General features: G+C 33.9%; 1 protein-coding gene and 2 long non-coding RNA genes across 28 annotated transcripts in view; 1 reads left to right on the top strand and 2 right to left on the bottom strand.

Annotated features, from left to right (window-relative positions):
- Positions 1 to 17,711, top strand: part of LOC122718139 — a 40,646-nt gene that overhangs the window by 4,884 nt on the left and 18,051 nt on the right. The gene's annotated exons all lie outside the window — the stretch shown is intronic.
- On the bottom strand, positions 7 to 10,066 carry LOC122718143. Of its 5 annotated transcripts, none has more exons than XR_006347329.1 (9): positions 9,627 to 10,066; positions 9,253 to 9,509; positions 7,233 to 8,726; positions 5,942 to 7,159; positions 5,516 to 5,697; positions 5,032 to 5,431; positions 3,160 to 4,515; positions 2,819 to 3,014; positions 7 to 2,430 (listed from the first exon to the last, which is right to left on the bottom strand). It is a non-coding gene; the product is annotated as an uncharacterized LOC122718143 (long non-coding RNA). The 5 variants fall into 5 exon arrangements; XR_006347330.1 differs by having other exon boundaries at positions 7 to 3,014; positions 3,160 to 3,567; positions 3,906 to 4,515; XR_006347328.1 differs by having other exon boundaries at positions 7 to 3,014; positions 5,942 to 6,408; positions 6,745 to 7,159.
- On the bottom strand, positions 10,272 to 12,153 carry LOC122718146. Its single transcript, XR_006347332.1, has 3 exons — positions 11,982 to 12,153; positions 11,678 to 11,789; positions 10,272 to 10,921 (listed from the first exon to the last, which is right to left on the bottom strand). It is a non-coding gene; the product is annotated as an uncharacterized LOC122718146 (long non-coding RNA).

The following is a 17,711-nucleotide window of genomic DNA, read 5'->3' as shown; positions in this document are numbered from 1 at the left end:
TTAATTTTGTCGTTTTATATAGATTACCATATTTCAGGTGGAATCTTATTATTGTCACGTATTGTTATCGTGCATATATTGTTTGAATTGATCTTGCTGGTCCCCTGGTTTCTCACCCGTAAAAGCTTCGTGGTCCCGGGGGATCGGTCGAGTCGAAAGGCGGGCGAAAATCGGCGAAAAGAGGCGGCGATAGGAGACGATCGATTTGTTTGGCGGAGAGCGTGTGATACTGACAGAACTCGAACACGCGAGTAAACACTCGAAAGCTTGGCTAGAAGAGAGAGAGAGGAAGGAGAGGGAAAAAAGGAACGAGCGAGAGAAAGATTGGAAAGAGGTCGATTCGCAGGGCTTTGGAGAAGGAATTTCGACGTAATCGGCCGACTTCCCTCGAGGTTGAGCGAATAAATAGAATAAATCTGCTCGAAGGAGCGGAGCAGACGGTGAAACGAGACCGTTCAAAGTACGGGGAAGATTGCGCAACTGCGAACTAAAAAGGGAGAGAGAAATAAGGAAAAGAAATAAAAAAAAAAAAAAAAAATACATCGCCAAGATCGTCGAGGATTGATCAAGTTATGCGTCCGCCATCGTGATTATCTTTGGTTAATGATCGAGCTAGTTTCTATAAAACGAAAAGGAAGAAATTTTTTGGGTGTTGAATCAACTTGTACACATGTGAAATATATATGGGTTAATGTGAAATGATATTCAAAATTGAAAATATGTGATGTGTTATTACTTCTCCATTATGAGATTTCATAATTTCATTTGAGTTTTTCTTATAGTGTTATTTTATATATTATATTTTATAATTGTCGTAATTATGTTTGTAAGAGCTACATTTGCAATGATAATTTGGATAGATATCAGAAAAGCGTCTAAATATTGTGATCTGTAAAATTATATATTTTTAAAATATTTCTTGAACTATTGATGTCATAGATACCATTGAAATCTAACAAAAATACATATTTTAAACTTAGCTAGAATGATGTAGGAAGAAATAATAATCATATATACTTATCCAGTTTAATACCTCATAATCAATCTCTTTGTTCTAACCCATTGAACTATAAAGATTCTCTTCTAGTTTCAAAACTTCCAAACCATTTTCCAATTCATAATCATAATTTTTAACAACGCTATTAAACATAAAATGCATTGTTCATCCATGCGCAATTTCTATTGATTAGACGTTTTTGTACTTGCATAAAAATTTTGCCGTCGGAAAATGACATTTAAAGTTTAGAAAATTTCTAATTCCACGATCGTGACATAATTGTGCATAATTCGTAAAAGATCTGATTGTCTTATCGTTTTGAACACAAAGAAAACAGTTTGTCAGGTTTAAGCGACCAGAGAGCATGATTATCTGAAAATGGATTAATGTCGCAAGGCATACACGAGCGCGCGAGCCAGCATTCCCAGCATTCCTTTAACTATTTTCTTGTCAATCTCTACTATTCATTATACATTGCTTTTGTTAATTATTTTTCACTCTGTAATCACATGTTTTATTAATGTATATTATATTTTATGTACCAATCTTGCAGAATATTATTTCACAAAACAACATAAATCAATGAAACCATAATTAAATCATATAATAAAAAATTTTTGTAGATGCAATTCGACAACTGTTTGTAGATACTTGCAAAATATCAAAAAGTAACAGCAGAATGTAAGTTACATCCATTGTAACATTTTTTTTTATTCATTTATATCATATTTTTTAAGAAATAAGAAAGAAAAATCCAATTTAATTAATTGACCGACCCACATTTATCTATATGTGATAAGTGATCAAATATTATCGAGTAATACTGGTGGATATTATATTTGATTGCAATCAAAAAAACTATGTTATCAGATATCAGTTTAAACAAGCGACTCATAAGCAAAGAATCTATAGGCCGGTAAATAGGGTCAAGATAGTATTTCATTCCCATCTTCTATATAGTCTATCGTTTTTAGCCACGTTTCCGATAACTATCCAACCTCTTGAACTCCAGCAGGGATATGTTCGAATCGATTCCACCGGCAGCTGGCTTTCGTCTCGCCCCGAGGCATTTAGGAATCGAATATCCGGAATTAAATTCGACAAATGCGAACGATCATTAGGGACTGGTCGCCGACAAAGTGTCGCGTGGCACGGCTGTCCTCTCGGCTGACTTGGAAACTAGCCTAATCTTGTTCAGATTCTCGTTCCTGGTGTCTGTCGACAATGTGCAAGCATTCTTCCGTTCATCCACTAGTTTCCAAGATGGATTCCAACGTTTCTTGTCTTCACGTTGATTCACGAACCATAAATCTTTACGACGCACTCCTTGATACTCTCTCATTCAGATCATTTATCGAATGAAGTGTTAATTTCTAAGCAATAGTTTACTTTTACGAATTAAATTCTTGTCTTGATTAAGATTAATTAGATTCCTGAAATGAAAATGCCAAAGTTAGAAACGGAGTTAACGAGAAATTAAAAATGTTTTTAATTTCGAAAAAATAACGAATAGTATTCTGATCTACTTTATGTATACGATATCAAAAATTTCTATAATAATTATATATTAATGATTTCTTTGAAATAATTTAAAAATTTATTAATTGAAAAAAGGATCGATCGATTAATAAAAAAATGATCATTTTTATTAGAACTCCGTATCAGTCGATTTTTCCATTTTCTTTTTGCCAAGTGCACGAGTCATTGCACGGTTATACTTGGACCTGGTAATTGAGCGATTCAGTGTTACACGACTGGTCGGTCAAAGTTACATTATCGATACGAAAGGCTTCAAAGCGTCTCTGCCGAATCTTATCTTACAAAGTAGACGTCTTGACGGTTCCCCCTTATCCGTCTAATCTTTGCCAGAGTTATTACGTTTCTGCGAAACTTCCTTCATGCCCCTTCTTTTCTTCCACTATCGTTACCGTTCGAAGAGTTGGTTGAGAAATGGTTTCCTTTCATGGATGTCGAACTTTAACATTCCATCAGGGATTCGTTTGCCACGTGGCCAATTCTAAGAAGAGAAAATTTATTATTACTTTTTTCAGATAATATAAAGAATGGTCTATGAAATTCAATTATAGCAATAATGTATTTTTTTTCTTTTTAAAATATAATTAAAATAAAATTAAAATATAATTTTATAAAAAATAACTTACTCTTATGTGATATTCAATTTTTGTTTTATCAATTCCTGTACCTTGTTAAATTTGTTAACATTCACAATAATATTTAAAGTAAAAAGATAAAATGATGAATTGTAATTAAACATTCCAATAGATTTATTAGATTTTCATGATCCTATTAACTGTTTCTGGCTTCTCTAGAAGATGGGCTCAAAATGGCCACGAGATTCGAACGTTGCAGATCTTGGTGTTTCTCACAAAGCGGTAAATTCAATTTCTTTCAGCCACGCAAAGGAAAGAAGTCGCCTTCCAGTGCACATTTTCGAGGCTTCTCTGAACTTCTTTACGATACCCTGGTCAACGTTTCCGGCAGCAAATGGCACCATTGCGGTAACTCCTCGTGCCAGCATTCATTGTGCATAGAGATCCGACGCACCGATTCTACAATCATGCACCGAAATACTTGGCTTTACAAGTTTCACAACAAGAAAACTATTTCATCCTTATTGATAATTATTCCCCTTCTTTTCAAACACTTTTCTTCTTAAATTGCTATAAATAAAAAAAAATTTCAAGTTTAAAAGAGAAAAGCGTTCTTTCTTCTTTTCTCATATTCTGATGACTTCTCTTCTCGTTCAAAAAGACAAAGATTAAATTTTTTTTCCAAAGTTTTTTCGAAAAAACTTTCAAATTATCCAGAAGCTGTACATAAAACACAAACGAAGAGACAATTTCTTTTTCTCTCAAAGAGATTGACTCTGGCCTCCGTTACACGTTACCTTCCATCGACGATTAATCGAGTCGGCGGCTTCCGGCGGAAACAGAGAAGAGCAGAGAATACCTTGAGGTAGAAGCCGGATCGCATTCTCATTGGCCATGAACCGCGGAGATATATACGCTTGGAATGAAACGACTCGAAAAGGCAACCAGTGCACTGGAATTACACGTAGCGAGCTAGCACTAATGAAAACGTTATAGTTCATCGCCTTTTGAAACATGGATTGCGAAGAATTACGTGAATCGCTTTAATAAGAGCTCCCACGATCAGTCATCAGGGTGTGCATGCTCCCGGTAGTGAAAAAAAGGATATCGAGTAACTCGTTCCCTTCATGTATCGCGAATAGCGTTTTGTTCGATCTGGTCGTGGAACCGAGTTACTCTGTCTGTATTTTCTTGCAGTTCACTCCTCGATAGGACGAACTTGTACTTTAATGGAATTCCACGGTTTCCAATCTTGAAGTAGGAACTTTGAGAGTCTCTTGATAATTAGAGTTTGAATCGTTGATTAGATGATTGATTGTCTTCTGATTTGAATAATGGGATGATTTGACGATTTGGTGCTTGAATACTGGGAAAAATATCTATCTCTATCTTCTTGTTATTTATAAGCTGTAAAGAATAAGAATAAAAAAATAAAGTAGTGTTCTTTATAGAGGAAAAAAATGGATAATATCATTCAATCTATCTTTAAATTCAAAAGATTTTTTTAAGAATGATATTATAAAATATATAAAATAATTACCATTTACATTTATCATGTAATATCTTGATATGTGATATCAATATGAATTCTCAAAAATTTTCAAAGAAATTTTTAATCACTTTGTCATTAATAGAAATGACAAAGTTTAAATATCATTCAATCTATCTTTAAATTCAAAAGATTTTTTTAAGAATGATATTATAAAATATATAGAATAATTACCATTTACATTTACCATGTAATATCTTGATATGTGATATCAATATGAATTCTCAAAAATTTTCAAAGAAATTTTTAATCTGTCATTAATAGAAATGACAAAGTTTAAATATAATCTGGATAGAGATCAAGACTAATTTCAAGTACAATTAGTTCCAGATAGTTCAATAAAATGTCGATCGACAGATCTGTGAGCAACTTACTGCAGCGTTTACTGGCCTCTACTGGAAAATATATCGGCAAAGCTCCACCGGGGTCAGTTAAAGCTGCGGCTTTAATGGCCGCGGTGAACGCGCAACAAGGGGATACACATGTACACGTGTTCAAGCTGGTAATTCTGAATCGAGTTAAAACATTGCACGCTTTCGTATCTTTTTCCGACGATTGCAGTTGTTGGCGAATCTTCGTGTCGTTGTACAAGGATAGATAACGTCTACTGTTTCGTAAACTTCCAATGAAGTGGATGTATTATGTATGTCGTATAGTTTGATCTTTCCATAAATATAAAATAAATGTAATCGTCAGATTGATTTCACGTTGAAATTCTTCAGATATTGTCTCTTGCATGGAATCGATGCTTTTATCAACGTCCAGAATTCGTTCCTGTCGACAGAAAGTTTTAATTGAAAAGCATTAACTCGATCGTTACTAATCGATTATAAGTATCCGATTGTAAAACCATTTTACAATTAAACGTAGATGATTCTGATTATCCTGTAATCGTTTCCTGTTCCGAAGTAACTGAGATTCTTCCAATTGAATATTCTTGCTTGTTATTAGGTTCTGTTTTAACCAATGATAGATGATACGTGGAAAAGGCAGTATCGATGATCGACTGGGCTGTCACAACCATTTCATCAATAGGGCTTCTGTGTTTAAAAAAGAGAATTTAATTGGCATCCACTTATTGTTAGTTGTCAATCATTGATCAGCCAGGATTATTACGTCAAGAGATGTTTCAACATTTATAGAGTGACAATTTTCAATCTATCGATACAAAAGTAACTATTCGATGCATGGAAAAAGATATTAGATACAATTTATAAAAAGTTTTAATTCTTTGCAATTTATACATAGAAAGATCTTTTGTATTTAAATAAACTGGGCACTTACGAAAAAAATCAAATATTTTAACTCCATATATTAATTTACAACTAGAAATGCTCTTTATATTTTTGAAAATCAATCTTCATCGTCCAATCGGTCTTTCATTAGTTATTCCATCCGGTCTAATGACGTCGTGTTGTTAATTCCACGTCGAGAACACGATGCCAAAGGGTAACTACATACACGTGTCCACTTGCAAATCCTGAAGCGTGGCGCGTGGCGTGGAAGCTTCTGTTTCGACACATCTCGAGGCAGCTCGAAGCCAACCAGTACACAACGGATTCTCATAGTTGCGTGACGCTCTATTACGGCGTGTATAATCGACCGATCGACCGGCTGAATTCCCAAAGCTGACACTCGATTCGTATCCGGCCATTTCGGCCGGATATGCGATTCAGACGTTCCAACCGTTTCCGATGTTCTCCGCACGAATTATTACTCTGACCGGCGTTAATCTGCTTGCTTTCCCCCTACTAGAGAATTACGATCAAACTGACATCTAGGGGCATCTTATGCTATGGATTACCAACGAATGATATTAGTAAATTGACAAGTGATAAATCATATATATATATATTACAGACTAATAAATAGATTTTACAATTTTATATTAGATATTTTTGAAATATCGCGCGAAAGATATTAGATTAAGAATGATGATAAATCTTTACGTGACATCGTGCTTAAAATGCAAAACGTTTGTGAAAATAAGAAGATGGCTGATTACCACCCGAGTTGAAGACGGCTCGTTTAATGTGGAAAAAAATTCGTGCAATGCAAGTACATGAAGCGCAATACTATCTACCTACGGAAAAAGCAAGAAGGAAAGAGTGGCAAATATATCTTCGTTGCGGCAAGTTCGTTAAACTAATATTCATACATCTTGAGAAAAAGTGGGTCAGTCGCCTGGCCGCGTGTATCACCTATACACGTCGCTCGTTTATTACGTTTCGTGCGTTTCGTAAGTTTTATTAAGAGCCGCGACGTGAAAATTTCTCGACGTTATCATTGCGCCTGCACAGCTTCGTTCCCTTGGAAGCATGTCTCTTCGTTTTTTACATTTTGTTGAATGTTTCACGTCCCACGTGTTCCTTGCAGATCGTTGTTATGCTAACGAAGTTCACTTCGAAAGGGAAAATTTGAATTCTCTATCTCACCTCATAACAAGGCATGTCTAATCTTTCTCGTCTACGGTTCGATATTGCTACAAGATAAACAGGTATTCTAAAAGGAAACAAGATTGCGATCCGAGTCTTTTGAAGATTTGGGGATCATTAGCGCGCAGAAAGAAACTTACCAGGGCTAGATGCGGGATTTGATCGAGGACTTGTTTTTGTCGCTTTTTCTTTGAAATTTCTTATAGAAAGCATCACAGTCTTAAACTAGAAATTCCTGTCGAATCTGCAATTAAGAATGTCATTAGATTAATGGCTTTACACTTCTCTACACAAAATTATTTCTTTTTTCTTATAACTTTCTCATAATTTTTATTAATATTATTATCAAATTTATTAATACTGTTGATATTATCTCGACCATTATTTCTTCTAAATATGTTCTTTAACAGTATTTTTCTTTTCTCTTATTCTATATATTATATATATATATAACTATAAACTCTTCAGGCTAGAAGCAACAGTTCTGATTCAAACCTATCTCCATAACTGTCTCAACACAAAAATATCTCTTTTAAGTTTTCTTTCTTCACTTCTTCACTCCAGATAAAATATCATCTGAACTACGTTCACCTCGAAATCAACTTGAATAAATATCAGAATGCCAAGCAATCGATTGGCCTTTTTGTCAGTCGATTTACTTCCATTTCTGTGAACTCTGATTCACTCAAAAGTAAAAGGGGCAAGATGAGCCTTCAACGACGAGAACTCGATAAGACATCGTACAACATTCGGCCGATTCTAATACCAGTTTGACACTTGGAGATCGATGAGAATGGAAAAGTATCGTACATAGAGCCGGCAGAGAAAATTATTCAGCCGATGCGCGTTACGTATGGCCCGGTCATAAATCACGGACATTGGAAGCGAAGAAGGCGGCCAGGCCGCCGATACTAATCCGTGGAGAAAGACAGAGCTCCCGATTACAGTTTCATATTGAATTTTTCATTGGGACCCCGCTACGTGGACAGCCTCTTTCATCGTAATTAGATATTCGAGCCGGTTCGGTGAATAACGACACTACGATCTGCGCGCAATCTGGCTTCTCTTTCACTTCTTTCATTTCTTTTCCTTCTTCTTCGCTTTCTCCTTTTCCTTTTTCCATAAGCTATTTTTTTTTTTTATTTGTCTTTCCCTACGATATGCCGAGACACAAAGTCAGCTCACGTTCCGCGGGCCGTGCGAACAGAACAGGTAACTCTCGAAGGAACTCCGGCAAAGTATCCTCTATTAAATTACAGACGACCAGGCGTAAATCTTCGCAGAGGCGTGCGAATGAACGAGTGAGCAAACGAGTAGACTTCTCACTTGCGTGATGGAAACTTTGTGTTCCCTTTTTCCTCCTCTTTCTTTTTTTTCTTTTCTCGCCATTTTTTTCTCTATTGTTTTTATATTTTTTTCCTTTCAAGTTTTCGAGAAAGCTTTGTATAATAGACACGAAACCGGGTATATCGTCGCGACGTTGAGGATCGCGCATCCTCCGAGTCACGATGCCCGAATGTTCTTAAAGGACTAGAAACTTTTCCAAACAGGATCGTTTATTAATTCTGATCTCATCCAGATTATTGCACTTCTTCTTGTATCCTTCTTTGTCGATAGACATCCAATAATGTCTCCTGAAAATTGAATAATTAAATTTATATTAAAATTATTTCTCTTTTTATCTTTCAATAATGTATTCTAATAATAATTTTTTTTTAATTATTCACACAATATCTGACTAAAATCTAAATATTTTTATATTATCTTCATAGTAATATCTATAGAATACTTGATAAAAAAACTCGCTTGGAAGGTATTATCAACAGAAAACTACTCATCCAAAGCAACTCTCTAGTTGGCAAAAAGAAAAGAAGAGGAGGAAGACGAAGCCTGGAGAAGTTGCCGAACTGCAGGATACGTCACGATCAAAGCGAAAGGTAGCCCGCTTTGTAACCAGGATACGCGAATAGGGACAAAGAAGCTATCGCGGCTACGGGAATTACGTATACAGAGTGTCTGGGCGGAAAAGAAACGGCGACATAGCGGAATCTGGAGAGCATAAAATGGGAATTGTTAGGAACTTCACGCTCCACCGCCGCAGGCGCATTTATCGCTCTCTCTCTCTCTGTATCGACGGGGGTCTATTCTTAAGTTTCTCACCGATTGGCGTGCTTCACGATGCTTCAAAATGGAGACGATTTGTAGAGGAAGTGTCGAGCTTCGATCGACGTTATCGTGAAGCTATCGTGATTTCTCGTAATTTATTATTTCATCGTCGAGAAAGTTTTTCTTTGAATGTGTTTCACATACGAAATTTCCATCTGTTGTGTATACGTATAGCTCGACGTATATAGTAATATCCCAGTATTTCCTTGTAATCTAATTTGATGAGAATCCAATGAAATTGTTGACGATTCCTGTAATAATAGATAAAATTAATAATGATATACCATATATATATTTTTTTAATATTGATATATAAAAATGAAAGAGATAATTAAATATAACAGTTAAGAGCTATTCAATATATCCACCTATTGAATATAGTATATCCCATGCATTGATTCTGTCTACGCATTGTCTACGTTGCATTTTTTGCACAATACCAGGATTTTCTTTACTGTTGTTCGTGATGCAACACCGTGCTGATTCCCTCCTATTTCCTTCCATCGCTTTCCTCCATCTCCATTCCACTTTAAATCTGCTGGCGGACAGGGCGAAGGGATACACTGTATCGCGAAGGATTCCCTTTGAACCTCCTTTAATAAAATTGAAGTCCCGGAAACGATCTCTCCTCATTAATCTTTTTAACAGAGGGAACCGAGGCTACCGCTCGTCAAAGCGTTTATTTCCGTCTTTCGCGTCTATTACTACGATCTGCAAAACACAGAGAAGCGAGAGAAAAAAGAAGGACCAAATGGAGAATAAAAAAAAAAAAAAAAGGAGGAAACAGGGTGCAAAAAGAGAAGAAAAAGAAGAAAGACCGCAAAGGAGGAGGGGGGGGGAAAAATGAAAATCCGCTTGCTTCGAAGTGCTTTCAACGAAATTAGAATTTCAAAAAGGTCAGGTTAAATTTTCCATCCCCTCTATCCCCGCCTCACGGCCACAACCATCGTGTGACCCGCCCCGATTATTAATTTCTTTTTCTGCCCTTTTTCGGCCAACGTATTTCCCTCCACCCACCTATTCCTATGCCCCCTGTTCCTCTCGTCTTTCTTCTCCCTACACTGTATGCCACCTCCATTTTTTTCTCCTTTGTTTCTTCAACATCGATGAAGCGATTCGTCCATCGGCCTCATCTTTATTCATCGTGTACCAACCGGTCTGGTACACATTGTACATTACTCTGGCGAACTATTAATTCTCGTTTGACACTCGGAGACCGATGGGCCAGACATCCCTGGTACTTTTTACGGGATTTCCATGATCGATTACCGGCCGCTTGCACCGAACATATGTATCCTCTCACGGTGTTTTGCCTTTCCCTTCTTGGATAAGAGAGTCGACCGGGGTAAACCCGATTCCATACTACCGCGCACCTCTGGGATTCTGTATGCATACATACATTTACGTGGGTGTATAGTTTCAATGAGTACACGGTGCAGCTGTTTGGATAGAACAGATTCAAACAAACTGCATCGTCGTTTGCATATGGACTGTATCGAGGAGAGGGAATACATTTTGCAGACGACTTTCCATTCGAGCAGGGAAGCTATGATTCCTCGAGATTCCCAAGACTGATCGATGTAATAAATTGTCGGAAAGTTCGGTTTGAAAATATGTTTGACTGCTGATCGATAAACAGATCCTCTCCTTTTATCCTTGTCATCTGAAATTTAAATTCGTTTAATTAAAAAGAGTGATAATTAAAATTAATATGAAAAATTTAATAATAAAAATTTAATATGAATTATTATTGATGAATTATCTTTCCTCGAAGTTGAACACAGTTTGTATATCCTTCATTATTTTTTCCCTACAATCAATTCAAAATTAGTTATATGATTCTTTTCCCAATATATTCTCTCAAGTCGTGCACGAATTTTACGCGATTAAATTGTTTAACACAAATTTAATTACGCGACTCGAACGTTGGCCCTCGAGAGTATTACGCATCCGCGCGTAGAATTATTACAATTACAATTTCGAGCGAGGAAACTGGAATGGAATTGGAATGTAAAAATAAAATGACAAGGAGAGAGGAGGGAGGGGAGGGGAGAGATCATATATCAGACCACAGCGTTCGCTAATCTGTTAATCTAATTTCTCGACTAGTGGTTGGTGTTCTATGTCGGAAATCAAGCAATTTTCTCTATTGCTCTTCCCATATCATCTTCCGAACTATGTATAGTAAATAAGAAAGCTAGTAAATTACCAACGAGTTTGTGGTTTTCTGTTCCATATGGAATTATATATTTTTCTCTCTCACGTAATTGGCGAACCATCGAAGAAGATTACTCAGAATATTGACCGAAACCGAAGTCATAGTTCGAACACAGAGGGGAGAACCAAGAGATGAAGGGGTGGCTCGATTGAATTTCGCCTCGGTGAGATAATAACGAGCTACCGATAGATTCCATTATACCTTTAAAATTCTCCAACAATGGAACAGACTTTCTCCCATCAGGACCGGTTGAAAATATTCTTCGGGAGAATTGTTCGACCACGTGATCGGAAATTAGCGCTCTTCTACTTTGCTGAAAAAGAAAATTACACGTTTTTAAAATCACCAGTTCGCTCGAGTTGGTCATGTGTTTTTAATTAATAATACCAGAAGCTAAGATATCACGTTTTGTTACAGTAATATCTTAATTATCAAGTTTAAATTAATCATGATTAATATGATAGAAAGAAGAGAAGCTCTTAATTCTATGAAATGTAATATTTACAGAAAAAAAAGAGGTTAGGTATTCGACTCCCTCGAATCAGATAAAATCAGGTGAAATAATGGTTGATTTTAAGTTTTGAAATAATCAAATTCGTGCTAGTTTTCCAAAATAAGTATCTACGTAATAGCATGTTTAGTATTTACTCATGCCAAAGGACAACATGTAAAATTCCTAGAAACAAGAATTTCTAATTAAATTATTTTCAAATTCTACCGAGTCGAGTGAATTACCAATCTTCATTAGATTATAAGATATACTTGTATATATTATATACTTGTATATATAATATATATACTTGTGTTCTCCAGATTCTGAATATCGCAGAGAATATATTTGTTACATGCTTTTTAATATATCCATATTCTCTTCTATGTAATTTATGGAAAAGTTTGCTGTAAGACTCGGAAGTTTTTGAGCTATCGGTGCAAATTCATATTGATCTAAAAAAAAAAAAAAAAAAAAAACAAACTTCTAATAATATAATGAATGGAAAATAATCGTTTCATTATCAATTCATTTAAATGAATTTTTTCTTTTAATAAGACTGCGTTCAATAATAATTTCTATTTACCAAAGACACTTTTTTCATTTAAATAAAGTTCAATGAAAATTTGACAAAAATAAAAAGAATGAGAGATATTGATTCATCATTGTGCCAATAGTGCAAATAGTTAACGATATAAAAAAAAATTGTTCCCTTTTGAGGTTATATGTCGATTGTTGACATGCAGATTCACAATCTGTTCGACACCATAGAATACGTAAGTACGTATATTCGTCAAATTATTTGTATTTCATATTTTTCTTTTTTTTTTTTTTTATAAACCTCAATTGGATGATCGATCCTGTATACCAAACCTATGAAACGACCTATATAATTCGAACGGTTGTCCGCATCCTTTTGACGCTTTTATGGTACACTCGAGAGTCAGAAAATTATTACAATTAGTGAGTGCAAAACGGGTCACACGTTACAATACGGCCTGTGTGGACGAGGTGAAACAAAACGCGTGTAGAGTCATGGCAGCGCCGATTTCGCCGATTTAATGACGTTATACGTAGATTTAGTAACGGCTGGACACGTGACAGCTGCATTAAATTTTCGCATTAATTCGCTCACTCCCATGAATAACCCTCCTCCTCACTCTTTCCCATTGCATCTCTGAATTAAATGTTCTGAAACCGATAGAGAAGAATTGTGATTTTTTTCCTCTCGCATTTGCGCGCTTTTGTTTCCATTCGGTTTTTGTCTATTCGCGTGATTATTCGCTTTACGCTTCAAATTTATCATTGTTGATTCGGTTGATCTTTTCAAAGAGCTCTGTGAATAATATCAGACCAGCATATTGACAAAAACTGGATAATTTTTTTTTTTTTTATTTTCTTATTTCATCCACTCGTATTTCCCAGACAGTTTTATTTTTTTTTTTAAATTTACAACAAACTGAAAAAAACAAACGATATAGTTATTTTTGGCGTTCAAAACAAAAAATTGAATAGAAGAATAGATAATAATATATTTGATTGTTAATTTGTTGATGACTACAGATAATTACATAAAAAATTGACTAATATAATAAAGTTTATAACTTTTTTCTGAATCGATGTTTATCGTTGATTTCCGCATTAATTTTTTGTTCAAACATCAACAGTTCTTTGAGAGAACGAGATGTAAAACAATTTCTTCGAGAACGATTTGTATGCCACGATTTGTAACCGATCATAATCAAACTGAATTCTTGAGACTTCCGCGATATCCCGAAATTTTAATATTTATTTCCATTTTATTAATACGTTTAACTATATTGTGAAACATTTTAGAAGAAGGAGTTATATTTTGTCACTTCGTTCAAGGAGAAGAGGTTATGTTGATTTGACGAATTCCACTCTTGAGGCGGCAACTCGTACAACGAACATTTACCTAGTGTCGTATATAGATACGGGAACAGTCGTTACCCTTGTCCCGGAAGTGTCTTAAGCTTACAGATGCCCGAATATACTGACGTCGCCAACAAAGCTTTGTCAGGATCGGAATTGGCGTCAGGACGATAATTTTCCTTCTGTTACATTCTGTACCATGTCTTGGTATATGTTCACTATTGTCAAATTATTGTCGCTTGATAAACTTGTCGCCAGATGACAGAATAATCGTCATAGTATTAAAGAAGTGCAAATTGTTAAATAAAGTTTTATTAAATTGTGTAAATATAAGATTTAAATATAATATTTTTGTTCGAGAAAAATGAATCAATTTGTTTAATAATATATTTATTATAAATACATTTTTTTTTTAAGTTGTTGATGTTTAGAAATTATCATAGAATTACTTTAATGAAATATTTATTTTATTGGAAGACGCAGGTACGTTTAAAACAAAAATTAAATCGTAAATTATATTTAATAAAGACAAAGAACATTTCAATTAAAAGATGAGAACATTATTTAGAAAGAAATCATGCATTTTTATGATATTAATGATAAAAAATAATTTTTCTTATCATCTTAATTTGCTTAATTTAAAATGTTATAATATTTAATAAAAAAAATATGTTTATATTTTAAATCTATATCATTGATCCATTTGTGTTGCATATTGTCTAATAAAATTATTTTTGTCATGTATTATTCAAATTTAACAATGAAAACTGTCAATAAAGAAAAAAGAAATAGAAAATAATCAAAGTTATTGAATGATCTTTATGCAATTTATTTTTCTGTAATTTATTCCGCAGTAAAGTGCAGTAATAATTGGCCTGCGTATCGAATGGATAAATATATATATAATGGTTAACCTATTTTGATGAGAGTAAGAGAAAAAGAGACAAGGAGAATTTTCTCTTCTTTTCATATTTGCTTAAAATGTCCTACATTACGAGTACGTAAATATCATATAATTTGATAAATATATTAGAATTAAATAATAACTGATTGATGATATAATTTTTTGTTATATATGCGTTTGATGCCATTGTTTTATTTATGTTATGTTCTATTTATAACTATACAGATATGCTATGTATGTTAGACATAATATAATTATACTCATCAAAACTATGTAACTAGAATAAATTTCATTATTTTATTATAAACGTATCATTTGCGTTTTTCGTAAAAGATAGATATGAAATTTAAACATAATAATTTAAGGATAATTGAAAAAAATCTTTCTGTTAATAATGAATTTAATAATGAGTAATCATCATAAATAGTTTTAATAAGAAGAATTTTTTTGTAGAAAAGAGTTGATGCTAGTAGTGAAAACGATCACTAGTAAGACCTGTCTACATGTGCAGTCTGCCGCGGTAAAAGCCGGTGACCTAAATGTCGCCTTTATGCCAGGGGCGTATCTGTCATACGCGCAGGTGCACCCTATCCCATGACCACCCCCAGGATATTAGCAGTACTGCTCTCGACAATTTCTTCCTCATTCTCTCGCTTCTATTCTCTACTTCGCCTCTTTCTTTTTCTATTTTCTATTTCTATTACTACATACTTTTAATCTTTGTTACTAAAATAAAAGATTTATCAAGTTGTTTATCATTCTATCTAGCTGTCGATCTATCCGTCCATTTAAACTTATCTAGCCATTTATCTAGACATATATATTTTTTTTTATTATTTCGATATCCTTCAGTTTTTGTTCTACATTTTTCGTTGTACGTTACTATCCTTTTGTTTCTCTTTCCTGTTTTATTTTTATTCTTGTTTTAATTTCTATTTTTTTTTTATCTCCATATTCTTTATCTTCTATCCTTATTCTTCTTTTTTATTCTACTTTATTCATATGTTTCTTTTTGTATGAAATCCACTTAAAAAATTTATGGCGTTATAAATCATTATTCGCTTGAAAAGAAAATATGAAAGAATTAAATCGTTTAAAAATGATTCCAGGTGTCATTTGATTTTCTCTTACCTCTTTCCTTTTCTTACCAGTGCATTCGTTGAAAGAAGCTGTTCGAGAAAAATTAATCATTTCATTATTCTTCATTATGAATTATCTGGCCTATTATCTCATATTTCAATAAACTGCAATGAAGAGTATTGTGATAAGATTCGACGGTTAAATTACTATAAATTTTCGCAAATAGAAATTTGATGTTGCTAGCCAAATCGAACAGTTACCTTCTCTCATACAACAATGAGCTTTTGTTCGTCTATAGGCTCTTGGTTAATTTCAGCAACCGTATACTATGTATCTGCGTATGCGCAAGCGGGCATTCTGTCGAATTCATAAAATAAGAGATTATTTCGTGTTTCTGAATTCTCTCATTTACATTCATTGAGATGGATACATATAATATAATGATTTTATTTCTTTCCTCTTTTTTTATGTCTTCCATGTTCTCTCTCTCTCCTCTCTTGATTATTTTCATCTTTTACATTATCTAAAAATAAAAAGAATGGATAGCAAAATAATTTAATTTTAATATTTAATTTACGAATTCAATATGTAATATATAATTTAGTTTATAATTTATTTCAAATTTCACTTTAAAAACAAACAGATTTTAAATATTGTATAAATTCAAATTCATTTTCATACATTGATCATGAAAGTTAATTCGCCTATATACTTTTCATTATGCAATTTTTCTATACAGAATATATATAACATTTCTCTTAATTGTTTTGAGAATTGTAAAATAAAAATCCGGATCTATGATAGTTTATATATATACATTCATAAACGTACGATATTTTTTTGATAGGATAATTTTGAGTGCAGCAGGAAAATGTAGCAGGATAGTTAATAGAATAATCCGAGCTCAAAAATTAGCAGAACGTAAAAATAAATGTGTACGAGATACACAAATCTCCACTTGAAATAGGGAAAAAATATTCATGACATAAAATGTGCGCGGTGGATTCAGCAAAAAATACGAGGAAGTTTAAAATATAATATTGTTAACGATAAATCAACCGAGTGAAGTTGGTCGCGTATTGATCGAATGATATTTGAAACGCAACTTTTTAAAAGCAATGGACGTGAATCGTATGGCTGTTTCAAAGTAATAACGCCAAGTGAAAAGTTAATCAACTGCTGCTTGCTTGCCTCCTTCTAACTGTTCTCCTTCTTTTTCGCCTCTTATTCTGCCCCTTCTAAATCTCTTATCAGTCCATCTCTTTCTATGCTTCGTTCCCCGTTCCTCTTGTCTGAACTCACCTGCTGCATATTTCAGTTGTTCTCAAGACGTTTAAGAAGCACCGATGTTTCAAGATTTTTTTTCAAGATTCTCAAACATTCTTCAATCTAGACAATATATTCAAAGCGATTCGAATTTTTCCATAGTTAAATTGTTGAAAATCTTATCAGAGATGAAATTGAAAACCTTTCGTATTCATCATTTTCATTATTTCTTGTTCTTTTTTACTCTTCTATTTTTTATCTTCTATAATATTGCATTAATGATTGTTCCTCAAATAAATGAAAATTTAAGATTACCGGGCAACGATCTCTGGTTAACGACAGGTCGTCGTTCTCGTTTCAATTATCTGCATCACTGAAATCCAAAATAAGTATTATTGATCCACGGTATTCGCGAATCCAGTTTATAATATTCATGTGCAGTTAGCTAAAATTACACATTCTCTTCTTGTAAAATAACGAGAACTATTGATTTCAGTCGGTAAAAGAGACACGTAGCTTGAAGGCACGCGTGCACTATGCATTCTATCTGGTTGAATACAGTATAGCCACAGCCTGGCGAGTCCATTAGTCATGTCCTTGAT

Source organism: Apis laboriosa, unplaced genomic scaffold, assembly GCF_014066325.1.
Source record: "Apis laboriosa isolate Shangri-la unplaced genomic scaffold, ASM1406632v1 scaffold5_cov152, whole genome shotgun sequence".
NCBI lineage: Eukaryota > Metazoa > Arthropoda > Insecta > Hymenoptera > Apidae > Apis > Apis laboriosa.
This window is presented reverse-complemented; position numbering and strand designations above follow the sequence as displayed.